This window comes from Pipistrellus hanaki, assembly GCF_964339955.1.
Source record: "Pipistrellus hanaki genome assembly, chromosome: 9".
Lineage (NCBI taxonomy): Eukaryota > Metazoa > Chordata > Mammalia > Chiroptera > Vespertilionidae > Pipistrellus > Pipistrellus hanaki.
This window is the reverse complement of record NC_140511.1, coordinates 51,187,224-51,207,354: the sequence shown is the minus strand read 5'-3', so window position 1 is coordinate 51,207,354 and position 20,131 is coordinate 51,187,224. Positions and strand designations below refer to the sequence as shown.

General features: G+C 39.7%; 1 pseudogene across 1 annotated transcript; it reads left to right on the top strand.

The window, feature by feature from the left end:
- Window positions 1-3,990: 3,990 nt before the first annotated feature.
- On the top strand, window positions 3,991-6,944 carry LOC311628440 (zinc finger protein PLAG1-like; annotated as a pseudogene). Its single transcript has 2 exons — window positions 3,991-4,928; window positions 6,771-6,944. The product of its transcript is annotated as a zinc finger protein PLAG1-like (transcript).
- Window positions 6,945-20,131: the final 13,187 nt, after the last annotated feature.

The window sequence follows — 20,131 nt, the reverse complement described above, 5'->3', positions numbered from 1 at the left end:
TGGTTTCCTTTGGAGGGAATCATTTCATAAGAGTTTTACAAAAGCTCCGTGTCTTGATTTGAGTGGTAGTTAGTTACATATGTAAAAATTCCTCCAGCCTCAAACTTAAGATGAAGTGCACTCCACGCACTTTATGGGTCAATTTTTAATAATCAAAGGATCATGAACATAACTAGTAAGATTACCATAACCTTAGGCTCCCTGGGACTCCATGGTATAAACAATCCCATTAGGAATCGCCTATTATTCAAAAATGACAAACTGAGAGAATAAAAAAAAAGGGGGGGGGGTGGATTTTAAAGGAAGGAAAGATTCTGGCACAGAGAATAACACAGATTGATACTTTGAGGATGAGCCAAGATGATTGGAAGTGATTTTTTTCTTCTTTGAGGATTCAGTGCCTGGCCCTGTTAGTAGCACAAAAGCACCCAGGGTGCTGCACTCAGTTGAAACTACAAAAAAGTTGTCTGAGCTCCCTACTTTGTGGCCACATAAGTCTGAACCCTAGAAACCTTCGTTTCCTGGCTTTTGCCCATCTCGCAGTCCATCACGAGTATAGTAGTCATTTCTGGAAGAGGGCACAGAATACAAAGCTAACACAGCTGCCTGCTATGCTCACCCTCTGGCATGAAACATGCCACTGGGTGAGGCAAGATGTGAGAACCTGGAACCTAGTCCTACAGCAGAATTCTGAAATAGCCAGGGTCAGATGAAACACTCTTAGAAATAGGTCAAGAATATGCTCCCCGCTGAAACTGGTTTGGCTCAGTGGATAGAGTGTCAGCCTGCGGACTGAAAGGTCCCAGGTTCGATTCCGGTCAAGGGCATGTACCTTGGTTGCGGGTACATCTCCAGTGGGGGGTGGGGGGTGGGGGGGGTGCAGGAGGCAGCTGATCGATGTTTCTCTCTCATCAATGCTTCTAACTCTCTATCCCTCTCTCGTCCTCTGTGAAAAATCAATAAAATATACATTTTTTTAAATATATATTTTTGCTCCCCAAACAAAACATAAGAACTCTGAACCAAATTCTAACCTGTTATAGGGCACCAGCAAAACAGTTAAAGATGCTGGGACTCATATTTAGTAATTTCATCATTAAGTTGTTCAGTTCAGATAAGTATCTTTGTTTAAAAGCCCTTATTCCTGAAGTAGGCACATAAAATTAGATAAGAGTATTTTCCATAGAGCAAAGGGTTTAATAGGGAGACAGACATAGATGGATAATTCCAATATAATGCCGGATGGGGGAATACATATAAAGAAAGTGGATATAACCCAGTCTAGGGAATGTAGGGGCATCTTCTTAGAGTACACCACATATGTCAAACACAAGGCCCGCGGGCCAAATCCAGCCCACCAGGCCTTGCAATGTGGCCCGCACCGCGCTGTCATCACTGCACTCCGCTGTCAGTTTATGACATTGTCAGTTTATGACTGTTCAGTAAACCATTCGGCCCGCGATTTAGGCTGGATTTTAGATTTTGGCCCCTTCTCTGATTGAGTTCGACACCCCTGGACACTGTTAAGGTTTAACCGCATACCATATGTAATTAGTATTACTTTTGGAGAATACTTTCATTGCAAATGTTTACATTTTTGTGCAAATATCTTTTTTATTATATTTTTATTGATTTCAGAGAGGGAGAGAGAAACATTAGTGATGAGAAAGAATCATTGATTGGCTGCCTTGTGCACGCCACCTACTGGGGATCCCACAACCCAGGCATGTGCCCTTGACTGGAATCGAACCCTGGACCCTTTAGTCTGCAGACAGCCATATATTGCAGTCAACTTCATTGGAATTTTATTCAAATATAAAACACCTGTACTATTATAATCTACAGTCTAAGGAGAGATATATAATAATGAAGAAACACATAGGAATAAGCACCAAAACAAATATGCTACACATAATGTAGTTATAGCTATTTATGAATTCCTCAGGATTTTATAGCATCTTTAAAAACAGAAATACTACCTCTTCCTGCTCTAAAGAAACTTTTCCTTTATTATTATTTTATATATATATATATATATATATATATATATATATATATATTTTTTTTTTTTTTTTTTTTTTTTTTTTTTCCAGAGAGGAAGGGAGAGGGAGAGAGAGAAACATCAATGATGAGAGAGAATCACTGATTGGCTGCCTCCTGCACACCCTCTACTGGGGATCAAACCCACAACCCAGGCATGTGCCTTTGTCAGGAATTGAATCCGGGACCCTTCAGTCCTTAGGCCAATGCTCTATCCATTGAGCCAAACCAGCTAGGGCAATGCTTTTCTTTTAGCATGTATCATTTTCTAATATATTTCTTCCCAATGTCTTATTAAACACAGATCTGCTGAAGTTCTTCACTGTGTTATAAAAGAGACAATGCCCAAAATACAGTCATGAAACTGGTAATATAATACCTAATCTAACTAATATCACCCTTGAGGGAATATAACTTTCATTCAGTTAATCTGTAATTTCCTAATCAACACTAGTGAGGCAATCCGCCCGATAGGAACCCCAAAGGAAAGGGCCTCGCCTGAAATGTTGCACTCTTTGCTAGAAACTTCATTTCTCTGCCCCCTGCTCCCTATAAAAGGCTTTCATTTTATATAGCTCCTGGGATCTCCTTCCTGTTTGCTGGATGAGATGTTGCCTGAATCGTTGAATAAAGCTAATTAGCTCGTTAAATTTACTCAGTTGAATTTTTTCTAGCAGCTGCATCTTCACAATAACCCTATGCGAGTATTTATCTATTTATCTGAATTTCATAGAAGAAAAAAATTGAGGCTCAATGAGACAAGTACCCTGCCCAAAGTCACACAGCTGTTAGGTGGCAGAAGTACAATTGAACTCTAGATCTGTTTGATGGCAAACTCCTTAATCTTTCTACTATGCCACATTTGCCTCCTCTAAAACAAGATCAAGTCATTTTGACTGCTCCTTATACTTCTTTGTATTCCCCACAGTGAATAGCACAGAATCTCACATATGTCTCAGGGAACTCACAGAATTAATGATTTTCACCATGCTTCTATACTGATTTCATAACCATGTAGAGTATGAACTATTTAAAAGAAACCACTTTTCATTAGAAATGTTCATTTTGCCAAGATCGGTTTGGCTCAATGGATAAAGCGTCGGCTTGGGGACTGAAGAGCTCCGGGTTCGATTCTGGTCAAGGGCATGTACCTTGGTTGCGGGCATATCCCCAGTAGGAGGTGTGTAAGAGGCAGCTGATCGATGACTCTCTCTCATCGATGTTTCTAACTCTCTGTCTCTCTCCCTTCCTCTCTGTACAAAATCAATAAAATGTATTTTAAAAAATGTTCATTTTGACAAAACTAAAGGGGACACAACTTTCTTTGAGGTTGCAGTAGACCAGTGTTTCCCAAAGTGTGGTACGCGTCCCCCCAGGGGTACGGGAAGAGTTGGGTGGGGGTACGCGTTGCACCGGAGTTTGGTGGGGATATGCACTGCACCGTGCTTAGCTGCGCCTAATTCTATGTTCTCATGAGTACGAGGGGTACTCAGCGTTACGAAAATTATAGAAGGGGTACACATATGTCAAAAGTTTGGGAAACACTGACGGCGGCGGCGGCGGCGGCGGCGGTGGCGGCGGCAGTTGCAAGTTGGGCTGCAGGGGCAGCGCATACACTACAATGGCTGCTGGAAAGAGGCGTAAGGAAACAATTTCCAGGCCCACTGCGTCCAGCCCGAAATATGAGAAAAAAATTGTTAGAAATTCCGCGGGCAGTGTAAAGGCGGCAGACGGGCCTGAGGGAGGATGTTAAAGCCCCTCAGTTGCCTCTTGGTGCTGCTTTGGCCATATTTGGCACCCAGAATGCTTCATTCTATCATGGTCTATTAATAAAGTTACCTTGCTAGAGTTTGGAGCAGGGACTCAGATTGACCAAAATGGGAAGGACTGGATTCCGCTCTCTTCCACGAAGAGTCAGTGGGACTGGCTAAGATCAAGGTCTGAGGCTTTTTTCCACCTGGCATCAGTCCCCTTTTGCTTTCTTTCACGACCACATGAAACTGGAGAAGCCACCTAAAGCTAAATCATTTAGTGGAGTTGGGCAGTTCCCAAGTGTCCAACAAGAAGGCCTGGTTTAGGCTGCGATGGCCACTGTCATTCCTGGTGATTTGTCAGACGTAAGAGATACCCAGAAAGTCCCTTCAGGGAAGCGTAAGCGTGGTGAAACCAAACCAAGAAAAAACTTTCCTTGTCAACTCTGTGTCAAGGCCTTTAACAGTGTTGAGAAATTAAAGGTTCACTCGTACCCTCACACAGGAGAGAGGCCCTACAAGTGCACACAACAAGACTGCACCAAGGCCTTTGTTTCTAAGTACAAATTACAAAGGCACATGGCTACTTATTCTCCTGAGAAAACCCACAAGTGTAATTATTGTGAGAAAATGTTTCACCACAAAGATCACCTGAAGAATCACCTGCATACACATGACCCTAAAAAGAGACATTTAAGTGTGAAGAGTGTGGGAAGAACTACAACACCAAGCTTGGATTCAAATGTCACTTGGCCTTGCATGCTACAACAAGTGGTGACCTCACTTGCAAGGTTTGTTTGCAGACTTTTGAAAGCACAGGAGTGCTGCTGGCGCACCTTAAATCTCATGCAGGCAAGTCGTCTGGAGGGATTAAAAAAAAAAAAGCACCAGTGCGAGCATTGTGACCGCTGGTTCTACACCCGGAAAGATGTCTGGAGATACATGGTGGTGCTCACCGGAAAAAAGGACTTCCTCTGTCAGTATTGTGCCCAGAGATTTGGCCGAAAGGATCACCTGACTCGACATATGAAGAAGAGTCACAATCAAGAATTTCTGAAGGTCAAAACAGAACCAGTGGATTTTCTAGATTCATTTACCTATAATGTTTCTGTGCCTATAAAAGATGAGCTCCTTCCAGTAAAAAAAAAAAAAAAAAAAAAAAAAAAAAAAAAAAAAAAAAAAAAAAGTTTGGGAAACACTGCTGAGTAGACAATCCATCACAATGCATCAGAGATTCTAATTTTCATAGTCTAGACTCTAGACTCTAGAGAGAGTTTCAGACAACTAGAGAGAGAGCCACATTTCTAGTAAGGGCAGTTATGCTCTGCAATTAATTTGCTGGTCTCTAGCTTGCCCTGTATTCCATTATGACATCCAGAATTGGTCTGCTTTAAACGTATTTTTAAAGCTTGTTAAAAATAAAAACAAAAAAGTTCTACCACAGTTTCCAGCATTTCTATTAATACTGTGTACAGTCTGAGCAAGTACACAGGTCCCTGTGGCTTCTTTTCCTCATCTCTAAAGGGAGAATGAAACTTAATGCCCATATCCATCCTGAGTATTTCAGAGATCTGTGCAATACGTCTGTTTTTCACCAGTAGATGAACAATCTGACCTTTAGTTATTCAACAGCTTAATCTAGGTGGAACAAAACAACTTAATCTAGGTGGAGCTGCTGTAGTTTTGGCTGTTCTAAATCATTCCCTGTGCCCTGGCCATTGACTTTTCCAAGTGGCTGTTTCTGACGTCATCTAGATAGAACAGCCAACGACTGAACTTCCCCAAGTATTGCCCACAACCAATCCAGAAAGAGCAAATGCTTTCTTACAGACCATATACCTATTCCAAAACTCGTTCTGCTTCACCTTTTCCTGCCCCCTCTATCTATGACCAATCTAAATTCTTTCCAAACCACTTACTCATTCTTTAAAAGAGCTTGGTCCATCCCAGGATGTCAGACATGTTTGCTTCTCCCACCAAGCTCTACTGCTGGCAGTTTCCACTGCATATCCCCAAACCCGTTGCTTTTTCCAGCTGGGATATGGCTTGATATGCCCTTTCTTTCAGAAAACTTTCTACTTTAAAGGTTTTGTTCAACTCATCTTTTAACGGGGAATCAAAGCCAGGAGAATCTTGTATTAAATAAGCCTTTTTAAAAGTAATTCTTACCTTGATTGAGGAAAAAAAGAGAGAGAAAACTTGAGGACATGGACAACCAGTGTGGTGATTTCAGGGGGGAGACGGTGGGGAGAAATGGAAGAGGGCAAATAAATGGTGATGGAAAAAATAAAGTAAATAAATACATTTTTTAAAAACTTAATTCTTCAGCTGGTGGAGGGGGGCAATGGAGGGAGGGAAAAAGGAACATTTGTAATAATATGAACAATAAAGATTTATTTTATAAAAAATTTAATTCTTATCTGCATTTAGCCTCCTCATATAGCTTAATGACTTTTCCACCATTGCCTCTCTTTGTTCAATCTAATGTAAAAAGCCTGTAGGTTTTGCCATATTTTTAGGGCCTTTTATTCTTGAGAGAGCTTTTATGTCATGTAAAACACACATTTGTATAGCTTTCTCCTGTTAATCTGTCTCATGTCAGTTTAATTCTCAGGCCCAGCTGAAAAACCCTAAAAAAAGTAGAGGTAAAATTTTGCCTCCCCTACCCTGTTTATGTTTAAAAGTGTCCTGGTGTTACCTAGCTCACAGGTGTTGGGAAGCAGAAGAACAGTATTTGCAACATCTGTTTACATGTCATCTGTTATCTATTTTCCAAACATTATTGTAAAAAGAATAAATCATCTTGCTGGCCGATTTCTTCCCACATCTGCTTAGATGATCATTTTGCCCTTCTTTGTTGAGTAGCATTGTTTTGACTTTATTATTGGGCTATAGTAAGTCCGTAGAGCCCTGAGACCTGGAAGTTATTCTTTTCTTTTTCTTGTCTCCTTTCCTTTATTTTTCTTCTCTTATTTTTAGGAATTTACACCCTTTGTACATGAGTCAGAACAGAGTGCTGCAGATGCCCAGGAATGGGAATTGCTAGTTCGTCATCTGTATTCAAATATCACAGCATGTCTAAGGTATAAGCCACAAACTCTGACTTGCCTATTTCCTGTTCTCTGGGTGGTGGTTTTTGAGAACTGTGCTTAAAGTCTCTAAGATTAGTACCTCATACCTTTGGACTACTTGGGAAAGGCCTCCTTTCAGAAATATTTGCAAACAAAGGCCTGGGACTGGAAGAACTTCAGGCAGCAAACCACACCTATGTGTAACAAATTGTCAGTATATACAAAAGCATGACTTTTTTTTTTAAGTATATCTCTTTAAGTAAGTAAAACTTATATTTGCCTCAGTCCCTACTCTTTTATTTTCCAGAGCTCAGAAGGGGCACAAATGAGCATTTCTCCATAAACAAAACCATTTAATTGCTGTGATGAAATTTATTAGAACAGCAAATTGTAGTGTTGTGTGTGTTCTTTTAATGAAGTTTGGCTTGAGAGGACTAGAGCACATTGACTAAAAGTCCTGATTCTAGAAATGAACTCCTGAGTGTAGAATCTGAGCACTACTATTTACTATCGCTGTGAACTTGGGCAAATTATTCTCTGTAACTCAGTTTCCCTATGGTAAAATGGAAATGACAATTATACCACCTACCTTATCAGGGTGCAGTGAAGCTGAATGAGTTAGTATTTTAAAGCACCTGGCATAGTTTCTAGCCCATCATAAACCTCCTCTTAAAGGGTTACCTTTAAGGTTGTTAAATCTTTTTTTTTTTTTTTTCACTGTTTAATATGCTGTTTACTTTCTTTTAAGGATTTCCTGCACCTTATATGCCCTTTCTTTTTTTTTTTTTTCTTTCTTTTTTTTTTTAAATCTATCTTTATTGTTCATATTATTACAAAGATTCCTCATTTCTTCCCCCCTCCACCAGGTTCCCACCCCACCCTCCGCCCCCTCCCTATCCCCCATTGTCCTCATCCATAGGTGCACAGTTTATGTTCAGTTTCTTCCTCCCTCCCTTTCCCTGATAGTAAATCCCTTTTCAGATAGTAAATCAGTTACTTAGCATTTTCTCATATCAATAATACCTCCACATGCCCAATGATACACTTCACACAAAAGACATTTCCAAATAGGTCAACCAGCCTCATCCAGGCCCCACCTAAGGCACTCACAGATCAACACCCCAGCACTATACTAACTCAACACATCTAGATCTAAGCCTTCATCACTTGATTCAGCAGACCCTCAAGTTCCCGCAAGTTTCCAGCCATGTCTGAGAGGCAGCCTTGGGGCGGGGGCAGGCGAGGAGAGAGCTGTTCCGGGCCTGGCTGCTCCGGGCCTGGCCTCTGTTGCTCTGGTTCGTTCCACAACCAGCTGCTCCGGGTCTGGTCACTGCCGCTCCCGACCTAGTTGCTCTGGACTTGGCTGCTGCTGCTCCAGGCCTGGCCGCACCCTACCCGGCTGCTCCGGGCCTGGCCGCTCCCAGCCTTAAGGTTGTTAAATCTTAAAGAAAAAAATAATAAAGTGCAAGATTTCCCAGAACCAATAATAATGTCTATCTTCTATTTTTTAATATTCACTAATATGCCAAACACTTTGTAGATATTATTTCCAAACCTCACAACAAGATAGGTATTCATGTCTCCATTTTACAGATGAGGAAGTGGAAGGTTGAGGAATTTAAATTGCTTCAGGGTACATAACTGAGTCATGGTTGTGGGAAGTCTAACTTAGTTTGTCTAAATTCCAAAGCATATGCCCTTCCACTGTGCAGCATTGTTTCCTAAATCTTCTAACCCATTTTCTCCATTTATTTATAATCCACACTATTTTAGAACTGGTCTTAAGAATCACATTGCATCACTTCTTGGCCTTTAGGCTAAGATCAAGTATAGTATCTATTCTTAATTGATAAGAATAGATACTACACTTGATCTCTGAGGACAGTATATTAATGGATGGAACTAGAGGGTATTATGCTAAATGAAATGAGTCAGACAAAGAAAGACAAATAACAAATGATTTCATTTATATGTGGAATCTAAAAAACAAAATAAATGAACAGAACAAACAGATACAGAGAACACAGTGATGGTTGGCAGAAGGGTAAGGGGTTGGGAGCTGGGTGAAAAAAAACTGAAGGGATTAAAAAGTACAAGTTGGCAGTTATAAAATAGTCATCTGTAAAGGATAGTATGGGGATATAGTCAATATTAGTGTCAGGTGGATTCTAGACTTATGGGAGGGGGGTGGAAATTACTTCATAAATTATATAAATGTCTAACCACTATGTTGTACGTCTAAAACTAATGTAATATTCAATGTCAACTATAATTGAAAAGTTTTTTTAAATTTAACAAAAATAGGCTCATGGAAACAGAGACCAAAGGAATGGTTACCAGAAGGGAGGGGTGGGGATATGGGTGAAAAGGAGGAGAATATAGTCAATAATATTGTGATAACTCTCCACTATTCTAGAATTAGTGGTGTGATTACATTGTAAGGGTAGAAAAATGTCAGATCACTATATTGTACACCTGAAAATAATATAACCAATATAAGATTAAATTGAAAATAAGTAAATAAATTAAAAATAAAATAAGAACAAAAGCTAGAAAAATAAAATAAATAAAGCTTCTGCCTGGGGGAAAATGTCATTTTGCCCATCCCCTCTGTCCTTTCACAAATAAGTAAATGGAGATCATTAGAAGTCAAGCTGCTTTCCAAAGACTACCTAATTACTTAATGACTGTTCAGTAGCTATTGAATGCCACCCAACCACTTAATGGTAAGGAAAGGAATAAACAGTTATGTATATTGCTTACCAGAGTGTCTTTCACATGGTAAGTAACCAATGCAAGCTATTTTTATCATCATTCATTCATTTATTAGGCATTTCTTACAAGTTTGGCACCTGAGAATACAAAAATGAGTAAAATGTGATTCCTTTTGAAGCTCACACTAGCTGTCCAATCTGCTCACACTAACCACAGTACTGAGTACTTGAAACCTGGCAGATTGGAATGTACTATAAGTATAAAAAACACATAGGATTTTTGAAAACACAAAAAAATAAGGTAAAATACATAGTAAATTGTATATTATGTGATGAAGTGACAGTATTGAGATATATTTGAGTTAAATAAAATATTAAAATTCTTTTCATCTGTTTCATTTTACTTTTTTAACAATTGTTATTATTTGTTGTTGTTAGTCCTCACCAGAGGATATTTTTTCCATTGGAAGACTGGAAGGGAGGGAGAGAGAAACATCCATGTGTGAGAGAGACACATCTATTGGTTGCCTCGTGTGCATGCCCCAATCCGACCCAGGGATTGAAACTGAAACTCAGATATGTGCCCTTGAAGGGGAATCGAACCCAAGACCCTTTGGTTTGAGGCCCAACATTCTATCCACTGAGCCACACTGGCCAGGGCCATTTTAAAAAATATATATTTTATTGATTTTTTACAGAGAGGAAGGGAGAGAGATAGAGAGCTAGAAACGTCGATGAGAGAGAAACATCGACCAGCTGTCTCTTGCACACCCCCCACCAGGGATGTGCCCACAACCAATGTACATGCCCACAGTCCGACGCTCTACCACTGAGCCAAACCGGTTTCAGCCCATTTTATTTTTTAATGTGTCTACCAGAAAAGTTAAAATTACATGCAGCTTGTAATTTCTATTGGACAGTGTTAGTCAAGATGGCAAAAAAGATGAATGCAATAAAATGTAAGTGCTATGCCTTAGCCAGTTTGGCTCAGTGGATAAAGCCTTGGCCTGTGGACTAAAGGGTCCCAGGTTCAATTCTAGTCAAAGGCAGGTACCTCGGTTTCAGGCTCAATTCCTTGCCCTGGTCAGGGCTCAGGTGGGAGGCAACCAATTAATATTTCTCTCTGTCTCTTCCCCCTCCCTTCCACTTTCTCTAAAAATCAATGGAAAAATATCCTCTGGTGAGAGATATGCTATGACAAAACTCAATAGAATGTTTTGTGGGAGCACAGGAGAAACTGAATATAGGAGTACAGAGGGATTAAGAAAGAAACCCATACCTGGGTTACAGGTTTGATTCCCAGTTAGAACACCTGCATAAGGCAGCCAATCAATGTTTCTCTCACATTGATGTTTCTGTCTCTCTCTCTCCCCCCAAAATCAACAAGAAACATATCCTCAGGTGAGGATTTAAAAAAAAAAAAGAGACATCCAGCTGTATTTGTACATTGTTACATAGTGTGTTTCTTTCCATTCAACGAATATTTATTGAAGGCCTACTTTTATGTCAGGCAGTAGGTATCAGTGCTTAATGGACTTCTGGTGACAATGCCTTAATATTTTTTTTATTTTTTATTTTTTATTTTTTAAATATATTTTATTGATTTTTTACAGAGAGAAAGGGAGAGAGATAGAGAGCTAGAAATGTCGATGAGAGAGAAACATAGACCAGCTGCCTCCTGCACATCCCCCACTGGGGATGTGCCGGCAACCAATATTCATGCCCCTGACCGGAATCGAACCCGGGACCTTTCAGTCCGCAGACCGACGCTCTACCACTGAGCCAAACCGGCTTCGGCAACAATGCCTTAATATCGTGTGACTATGTTTAAAACATTTACTGAGAGTCAGAAAAAAATAATTAAATCCATATGTAATTATTGGCTCACTAAAGGAAATTTTTATTTTACTTTTATAGAATTATATCTTTCTAGAGGCCCAGTGCACAAAAATTTGTGCACTCAAAGGGACACAAATTTGTGCACAGTCTGGGACCCCTCGGGGGATGTCCATCTGCTGGCTCCCTGGAGGATCGGGCCTAAGCTGGCAGACAGACATCCCTCTGGGATCCCTTAGGGAATGTCCAACTGAGCTAAGGCTCAGTTAGACATCCTTAGAGCTGCCAAAAAGGTGGGAGAGGCTCCTGCCACCACCACTGCACTCACAGCCATCCACCCAGCTTGTGAGTGAGCTTCGCTGGTCACCAGGTGAGCTTCGCTGACCACTGTGGGAGCACACTGACCACCAGGGGGCAGCTCCTGCGCTGAGTGTCTGCCCTTTGGTGGTCAGTGCACGTCATAGCGACCAATCGTTCCCTGTCATCTGTCATTAGGGTCAATTTGCATGTTACCTTTTTACTATATGGGATTATCGGGGAATTTAAGGGCCAAAAGTCTTTTCCTAAGGTGAGAGCGGGAGTTCTTCACCTAATGAAATAGCTGGTTAGAGCAGAAATCTGATCCCTGAAGGGAGAAGTCAACCCACAAATTGACAGGTATAAAGTCTGCTACTATAAAGTTTAGGACAGATGTGAAGAAACAGGAATCTCTTCATAAATTGCTTGTAAATTAATACATTGCATTTTGAAAAGAAGTTTGGCAGTTTGTAGTACAATTGAAAATGTGCATTTCAGCACAAACCGGTTTGGCTCAGTGGTAGAGCGTCGGTCTGCGGACTGAAAGGTCAGGGTTCGATTCCGGTCAGGGGCATGTACATTGGTTATGGGCACATCCCCAGTAGGGGGTGTGCAAGAGGCAGCTGGTCGATGTTTCTCTCTCATCAACGTTTCTAGCTCTCTATCTCTCTCCCTTCCTCTCTGTAAAAAATCAATAAAAAAATATTTAAAAGAAAATGTGCATTTCATGGAGTTCAGTCATTAGATTTCTATCAAATAGGTCCCTGAATAGTGCTCTGTAAGGCAAACACTAAGTCCAAGCTTTCTGTAGCAATAAGACAAAAATGTTGTCAGTTCATAAATTACCCTCTCTGTTTATTTAAAGTTAAGTGTTTATTTCCTGTAATAATTACCCCAAAAATCATGTTAATAAAGTTTGAACAACACATAATGAAGAGGAAACAAATATTTAGCAACCTTGGTTTTCATTCTGGTTTATAAGAAGATGCTGGCATGTGTTATATTGACTCACTAATCCATTGCATTTTCAATGTAGGATTTGGGTAACTTTGAGTTGTAAAGTAAGGCTCTCAGTTACAATAGTTATTAAAAATGATTGACAGCCCATTTAGAATCATGTTGGCCAGAAGAACTTGAAATTCAAGTCAAAGTTTTAGAAACTATAAAAAGTGAGAAAGGAGAAGGACTTAAGACTTAAAATACAATGGCATGAGTATTTCATTCTTAATTCTGAAAAGTGGCAATTCAGGTTACACGGGCCTTCACACATAGAATGATAAGGAATGTACACAGAGATTAAAGAAAAATGAATTGTTCAGGAGGGAGAGAATCAAGTTCTTTTGTTTCAATACAGTAAAAACCTGGGAGAGGCTGGATTCTAGAGTCATTTTTTATTCTAGAGTTATTGTGCCCATTTTTTCCAGAGCCTATGTTAGTAAAAGCCACACTTTTACTAAATAAAAACATCAAGGGGGCTGAAGGAATCTCACTTTTGAAACTGGTGTTCATATTATTCAAGAAAATAAGAAAGATGCCAAGATTTCACAAATTGTCTTTATTGTCTTCAGCAAGTACTAGGCCTTGATAGGAGAGCTAGCTGCCAGGAAGCCTATTGAGCTGCACCAACAATGTGGATAAAGGGAGGTGGGGGTGGGGATTGGTAAGATTTCCGAAGGAAAGCTACCTAATCGTAAGATCTGAATTTGAGGCTTGCTGTTCCAGAAAATAGACTTTGGACCTTAGAATGAGCAAGTTCTCAGAGAGTTTCTTAACTAAATTTAATGAGGCTGGTGCGATTGGCCTGAAGGCCAGTTTGATTGATTTATAATTAGGGGATATATCTTTCTAGTGACAGTATGTTCATGTGCCCTCTTCAATGTATCCCTTTTCCCAGGACCTAGACCTTTGTAAACTGAATTGGTGATCCAAACATTGCTAAATAGGCAGGGAATTCCCCCAAAGGAGACAATTAGACCTGAGGCACATTTCAGCCAGTTCAGATCTGGGAAAATATTTCTGACCCAAAGAAATACATTTCTCTTGTACTTAGACACTGTTAGAATTTGCTTTTCTTATTCAACCAGTTGTCAAAACTAAGAAATTAACATTGATATAATACTGTTAATCATGGACTTTTCTGCTAATGTTCTTTTTCTATGTGAGGATCCAAATCAGAGTCCCACATTTCATTTAGTCATCACATTTCCTTAATCCTGTTCAGTCTATGACAGTTTCTTAGTCTCTCCTTTGACAGTTTTGAAGAGTACTGGTCAGATATTTTTTTAGAATGTCCTTCAGTTTGGGTTTTTATCTGGATTATACCAATTTTGTGGGAAATTGCCACAAAGGTAAATTGCTTTGTTTCTCATATATTATCAACATGATTTATCATTGATAATGTTAACTTTACCATTTGGCTAAGGTAGTACCTACCAGTTTTCTCCTATTTTTCTTTCCCATAATCTATTTTTTTAAAGTATGTTTTTATTGATTTCAAAGTGTGGAAGGGAGAGGAAGAGGGAGATAGAAACATCAGTGATGAGAGGATTATTGATCCACTGTCTCCTGTATGCCCCTCCATGAGGATTGAGCTCAAAACCAGATCATGTGCCCTGTCGGGAACTGAACTGTGACCTCCTGGTTCGTAGGTTAACACTCAACCACTGAGACACACCAGCCAGGCCCCATACTCTGTTCTTTGGAAGCAAGTCATTAAATACAGCCCACAGTCAGAGAGGAGAATTAAGGTCTACCTCTTGGAGTGGGGAGTATCTGTGAATATTATTCTGAATTCTTCTCTAAGGAAAAAAAATTTTTTCTCCAGCACTTACCTATCTACTTATTTTTTCAATTGTTTATTTACATCAGTATGGCTCATGGATATTTATTTTATTATTTGAGTTATAATATTTCTTGTGCAAATTGCTCCAGCTTTAGTCAAATTTTTCTAGTTCTTGGGCCTCTTACCTCCTATGTCCCCTTATTAGAGAATTATACTTGGAAACCAAGATTTGGGTGTGGTATGTGCTTACTGCTACCAAAGAGCCATTGCTTGTAGGCCCACTCAGTGAATGGAGCTAACGTGTGTGTGTGTGTGTGTGTGTGTGTGTGTGTGTGTTTAGGCCTGATTCTACAGAGACATCTCCTAAGAGGTCCTCAATCGGAGAGGGTGCAGGCTGGGCTGAGGGAACCCCCATTCCATGCACAAATTTCTAGCCTGTTGCCCTACAGAATTCTCAGAGCTGCAACATCAGCTCTTACCTGGATTGCCAGCCTGCCCTACAAATTTCAGACTTGCCAGCCCTGCCCTCCATTGCATGAGACAATTCCATTTTTTAAAGTCATATACACACACACACACACACACACACAAACAAAAAAATCTCTCACTGGTTCTGTTTCTCTGGAGAACTTTAAAATATATATATATATAATTAATCAAACTGTAACAAATGCACAGTTAAATCTCCATAGACATGTTCAGTTATCCCCCTCTGGCTATGAAAAATGACGAAAACTTTTACTGTTTAGCTAGGTATTGTCTCTGTTTGGTTCAGTTTTGATTCCTCTTGTCTTTACATGGCCCAAGTCCTGTAGATTGTCATTGCTATCTTTTGTGCTCTTCTTATTCTATGTCTGCATTTGGATATCCTATTTCTGCTGTAACAAATTACCACAAACTTAGATGCATAACGCAACACAACTTCGTTACCTTACAGTGATATATATATATATATATATATATATATATATATATATATATATATGCTTCATTCTCATATATGATCTCTACATTTTCTGTGTTCTGTTTTGTTCTTTGCATGAAAAAGGAAGGGCAGTTTAACAATCCATTTGTTTAAAAAATATTATTGATTCTTATTCCAGCTGAAAATGGGTTTCCTCCCTTTGTATAGTGGAATCTAGATAGATAGTGCATATACTCAAGTGCTATTCTCCCCTTCATTTCTGCCAATAGAACCCTGATTTGGGTCTGAAGTTGTAACAACCAAAAAACCTTTCTAAGAGTCCCTGGAGAGACTTTTATTTCCCCAAGTATTAGTAACATTTTTTCCACCATGTTCCCCAGGACCTGAACCAGTGTGCTAAATAGGTCACCTGGGGTTGAAATTGGATCACTTGGGGTGTTTACGTGGGATTTCATATGTATTAACAAAGGAGAGATATTAACAAATTCATCTGGTATAAAAAAAACACAGTGTTCAGTTTGGATAATTGCACAGTTGCTTGCCTCCCTGTAACTGGATGTCACATAAACAGTGGAAAGTCTGAGGTTAGAAAGACAAACTTTATAGGGACTTAAATTGGAAGATCATAGACTGTTCTTTACATGTGAATGTAGCTGCAGCCTTCGGAATCTGGCCAGGCTGTGTAAACCATACATGTTAGCCAGGAGAGGTAATGCTTTCTGTCATGAGGAGGTAAATAGGAGAGGTGATATGCCAGACTAGGTCCCCTACCTCCTTCCTTCTTTCAATGGTGCATGACCAGTCCACATATTGTGTGTCTACATGGATTCCAACTGCATTAGGTGACAGGGTCCCACCAGGGACTGAGCCAGGGGTGTGAATTAATTGCCCCAACCAGCAGAAGGCCTATTGCGGATTCCAGTAAATAGTCCCAGTTCTGTGGACAGTGAGGCTTGGTGCCTTCATTATTATAGCCAAGCCATAGAGTCAATAATTTCAGAATCACCCAAGTGTCAGTACACAGGGTCAGGCCAAGGTTCATGCGTGATTACCAACCAGACTCCTCATAATTCGCCCATTGGCTACTGTGACTTATTCCTGTTTCTACATAGAGGGTATTAGTGGACAGTTGAATGCTGGCTGCCAACCAGGTTGTCAGATTAGCACAGTTGGAGCCACCAATGTACAAGGCTCCAGTCAAACTTCCATACAAGCCCGAGACATTTGGCAGTGTGGGCACGAGCACATTTCCCAAGCTTGAGCGATTAGGCAAGTCAATTGAGCTTGCAGCTGCTGCCTTTTGGGATCTTGGGATTGATCTCCCTGAGCTTGATAAGGGCCTTGATAGCCTCAGCACGTGATCTCATGGCCTTGATGTTGGCCTACATCTTCAGGCCCTTCTTGTTGAGCTTCTTGGCAAGAGTGCATGTTTCTCAGGAACTACCCCCTTAAGAGATTCATATCTTTGTGACTGAGGTTTCTTGATGCTGTTTCTGTGCCGTTTTTGGGACTGGTTGCATGTGGTGTGGTTCTTGGACATGGCCATATTTGCACAGCTGCAAAAGCGCTCGCAACTGGAAGAGAAAGAGAAAGGCCTCCCAGAGGGACTTCTGAGAATCACTGTTTTAGACCAATCATGGCCACCCAATTCTCTATCAGTGATATATTTGGGGAAGGCATACTACCCAGTTCTGATAAAATGGATCTTATGGTTTGAGGTTGAAAGGAAGAGAGATCCTGAGGAAGATTTGCCTTTCTGAAAAAAATAGAGAACTAACAAATGATAAGGCCCTTTTTGTCCCTTCCCCTTCCTTGTTGCCTGGGATGCTGGTGTGTACGGACTTGAATTTGGACTCTTGGCAGTCATCTTGGGATTCTGAGGTCAGCAGGGCAGGCAAATGGAAGAGCCTAGATCCTCGATGACATAGTTATACTGCAGAACCAACTTCGGAACTGACTATCTTTAAATTGTAGTTATGTGAGATAACAGAATGTCTGTTGTTTAAACATTGCAGAAGATTCTGTTATTTCCAGCCCAAAGCATCCTAATCAATAGGATTAAAACATGCCATATTAAACATTCTCGCTCTCTCTGCATATCCCCAAATGGTGAAAGTTTAGAGGAGTGTGAAATGTTTAAGATGAAAGAACTATAACTACTTAAATATTATTCATATCCAGTACTAAATAAAAACAAAATAAAAATGCTCATGAGTACTTTACATCTAACAAAAATTTTAATAAAAATATAAATTTAATAAAGCAAGAGCTTAAACGCCAGATAAAGCAATAAGAGGAGATGGAAAAGGAAATTTTAGAGTTAAAATAGCAATTCTACAACCAAATTTGTTAGCTGTTACCTAACAATATGAAATAGAAAGAAATAAAATTGATACCACTTGATGTGAGATTTCACAAAAGCCTAGTCAAACACTGAAATGATAAAGGAGAAGAAAACAAAGGTTAAAGCAATTAGAAAGAAGTTAATCATTAAAGTGGACAAACATTACCCAACATAAGATGAATTTTTCCTAAAAAGAGTAATCCTAAAAATTAGCAGGAAATAAAAGAATTAAGACAAAGTGAATTTGCCCTGACCGTGTGGCTTAATGGAGTCTGCAGACCAAAGGGTCCTGGGTTTGATTCTGGTCAAGGACACATGCTGGAGTTGTGGGCTTGTTCTGCAATGTGGGGGGTGCAGGAGGCAGCAGATCCATAATTCTCTTTCATCGTGGATGTTTCTATCTCCTCTCTCCCTTCCTCTCTGAAATCAATAAAGATATATATATATAAAGAAAGTGAATTTGCAAATCTTGTTCTAGAAAAAAAGTGATATGAAATGATCAACCTGAGGTCAGACGGGTACTAGACTTATCAGAATAATCACTTCATAACGCATATAAAGGTCTAATTGCTATATTGTACATCTAAAAACTAATATAATAGTGTATGTCAACTGTAACTGAAAAATACATTTTATTTATAAAATATATTTTTATTGATTTCTGGTGGGAAAGAAGGGGGGGAGAGAGAGGGGGGGGAGAGAGAGAGAGAGAGAGAGAGAGAGAGAGAGAGAGAGAGAGAGAGAGAGAGAGAAAGAAACATCAACAGTGAGAATCATTGATTGGCTGCCTCCTGTATGCCCCCTACTGGGGATTGAGCCCACAACCCAGGCAAGTGCCCTTAACCAGAATCCAACCTGGGGCCCTTCAATCTGCAGGCCAATGCTCTATCCACTGAGCCAAACAAGCTAGGGCCTGAAAAATACATTTTAAAAAAATTATTAACCTGTTATGAAAAATGCCAAATTCAGTTGAATTTCAAGTAAAGTCATTTATAATAGAGGAAAATAGAATCATCCTCTGACTTTTCCACAGTAATATTCTTTTTCTTTTTTTCTTTTTTTTTTTTTTTTTTTTGGATGATAATGAGAATCTCCTCATTTTCCATTTCTTTTTTTTTTTTTTTAATATATTTTATTGATTTTTTTTTTGCCCTCCTCCCTCCCTCCCATACATACCCTCTCTCCCCAGAGTTTTATGTCCATTGGTTGTACTTATATGCATGTACACAAGTCCTTCGGTTGATCTATTATCTCCCCCAGATCTTCCTCCCATCCCCACTGTAATTTGACAGTCTGCCTGTTGCTTTACTGTCTATATATCTGTCTCTTGGTTCATCCGTTTATAATGTTCTTTATCATCCACAAATGAGTGAGGTCATGTGGTGTTTCTCTTTCATTGATTGGCTTATTTCACTCAGCATGATGTTCTCCAATTCCATCCAGGTTGCTGCAAATGATGAGAATTCCTTCTTTTTTATGGCAGCATAGTATTCCATTGTGTAGATGTACCATTGTTTTTGGATCCAATCATCTGCTGACGGGCACCTAGGCTGTTTCCAAATTCTTGCTATTGTAGATTGTGCTGCTATGAACATAGGGGTGCATATGTCCTTTCTGATTGGTGTTTCTAGTTTCTTGGGATATATTCTTAGAAGTGGGATTACTGGGTCAAATGGGAGTTCCATTTTCAGTTTTTTGAAGAAACTCCACACTGTTCTCCACAGTGGTTGCACCAGTCTGCATTCCCACCAGCAGTGCACCAGGGTTCCTTTTTCTCCGCAACCTCACCAACACTTGTTGTTTGTTGATTTGTTGATGTTGGCCATTCTGACAGGTGTGAGATGGTACCGCATTGTTGTTTTGATTTGCACCTCTCAGACAATTAGTGACTTTGAGCATGTTTTCATGTGCCTTTTGGCCTTCCTTCTGTCTTCTTTTGAAAATATTCTATTTAGGTCCATTGCCCATTTTTTAATTGGATCATTCATCTTCCTTTTATTTAGTTGTATAAGCTGTCTGTAAATGTTGGAGATTAAACCTTTATCAGTGGTATTATTTGCAAATATGTTCTCCCACACCGTGGGCTTTCTTGTTGTTCTGTTGATGGTTTCTTTTGCTGTAAAAAAGCTTTTTATTTTGATGTAGTCCCATTTGTTTATTTTCTCTTTAGCTTCCATTGCCCTAGGGGCAGTATCAGTGAAGAAGTTCTTTTGGCATATGTCTGAGATTTTGCTGCCTGTGGATGCTTCTAGTATTTTTATGGTTTCCCATCTGATGTTTAAGTCCTGTATCCATTTTGAGTTTATTTTTGTGAATGGTGTAAGTTGATGATCTAGATTCATTCTTTTGCATGTGTCTGTCCAATTTTCCC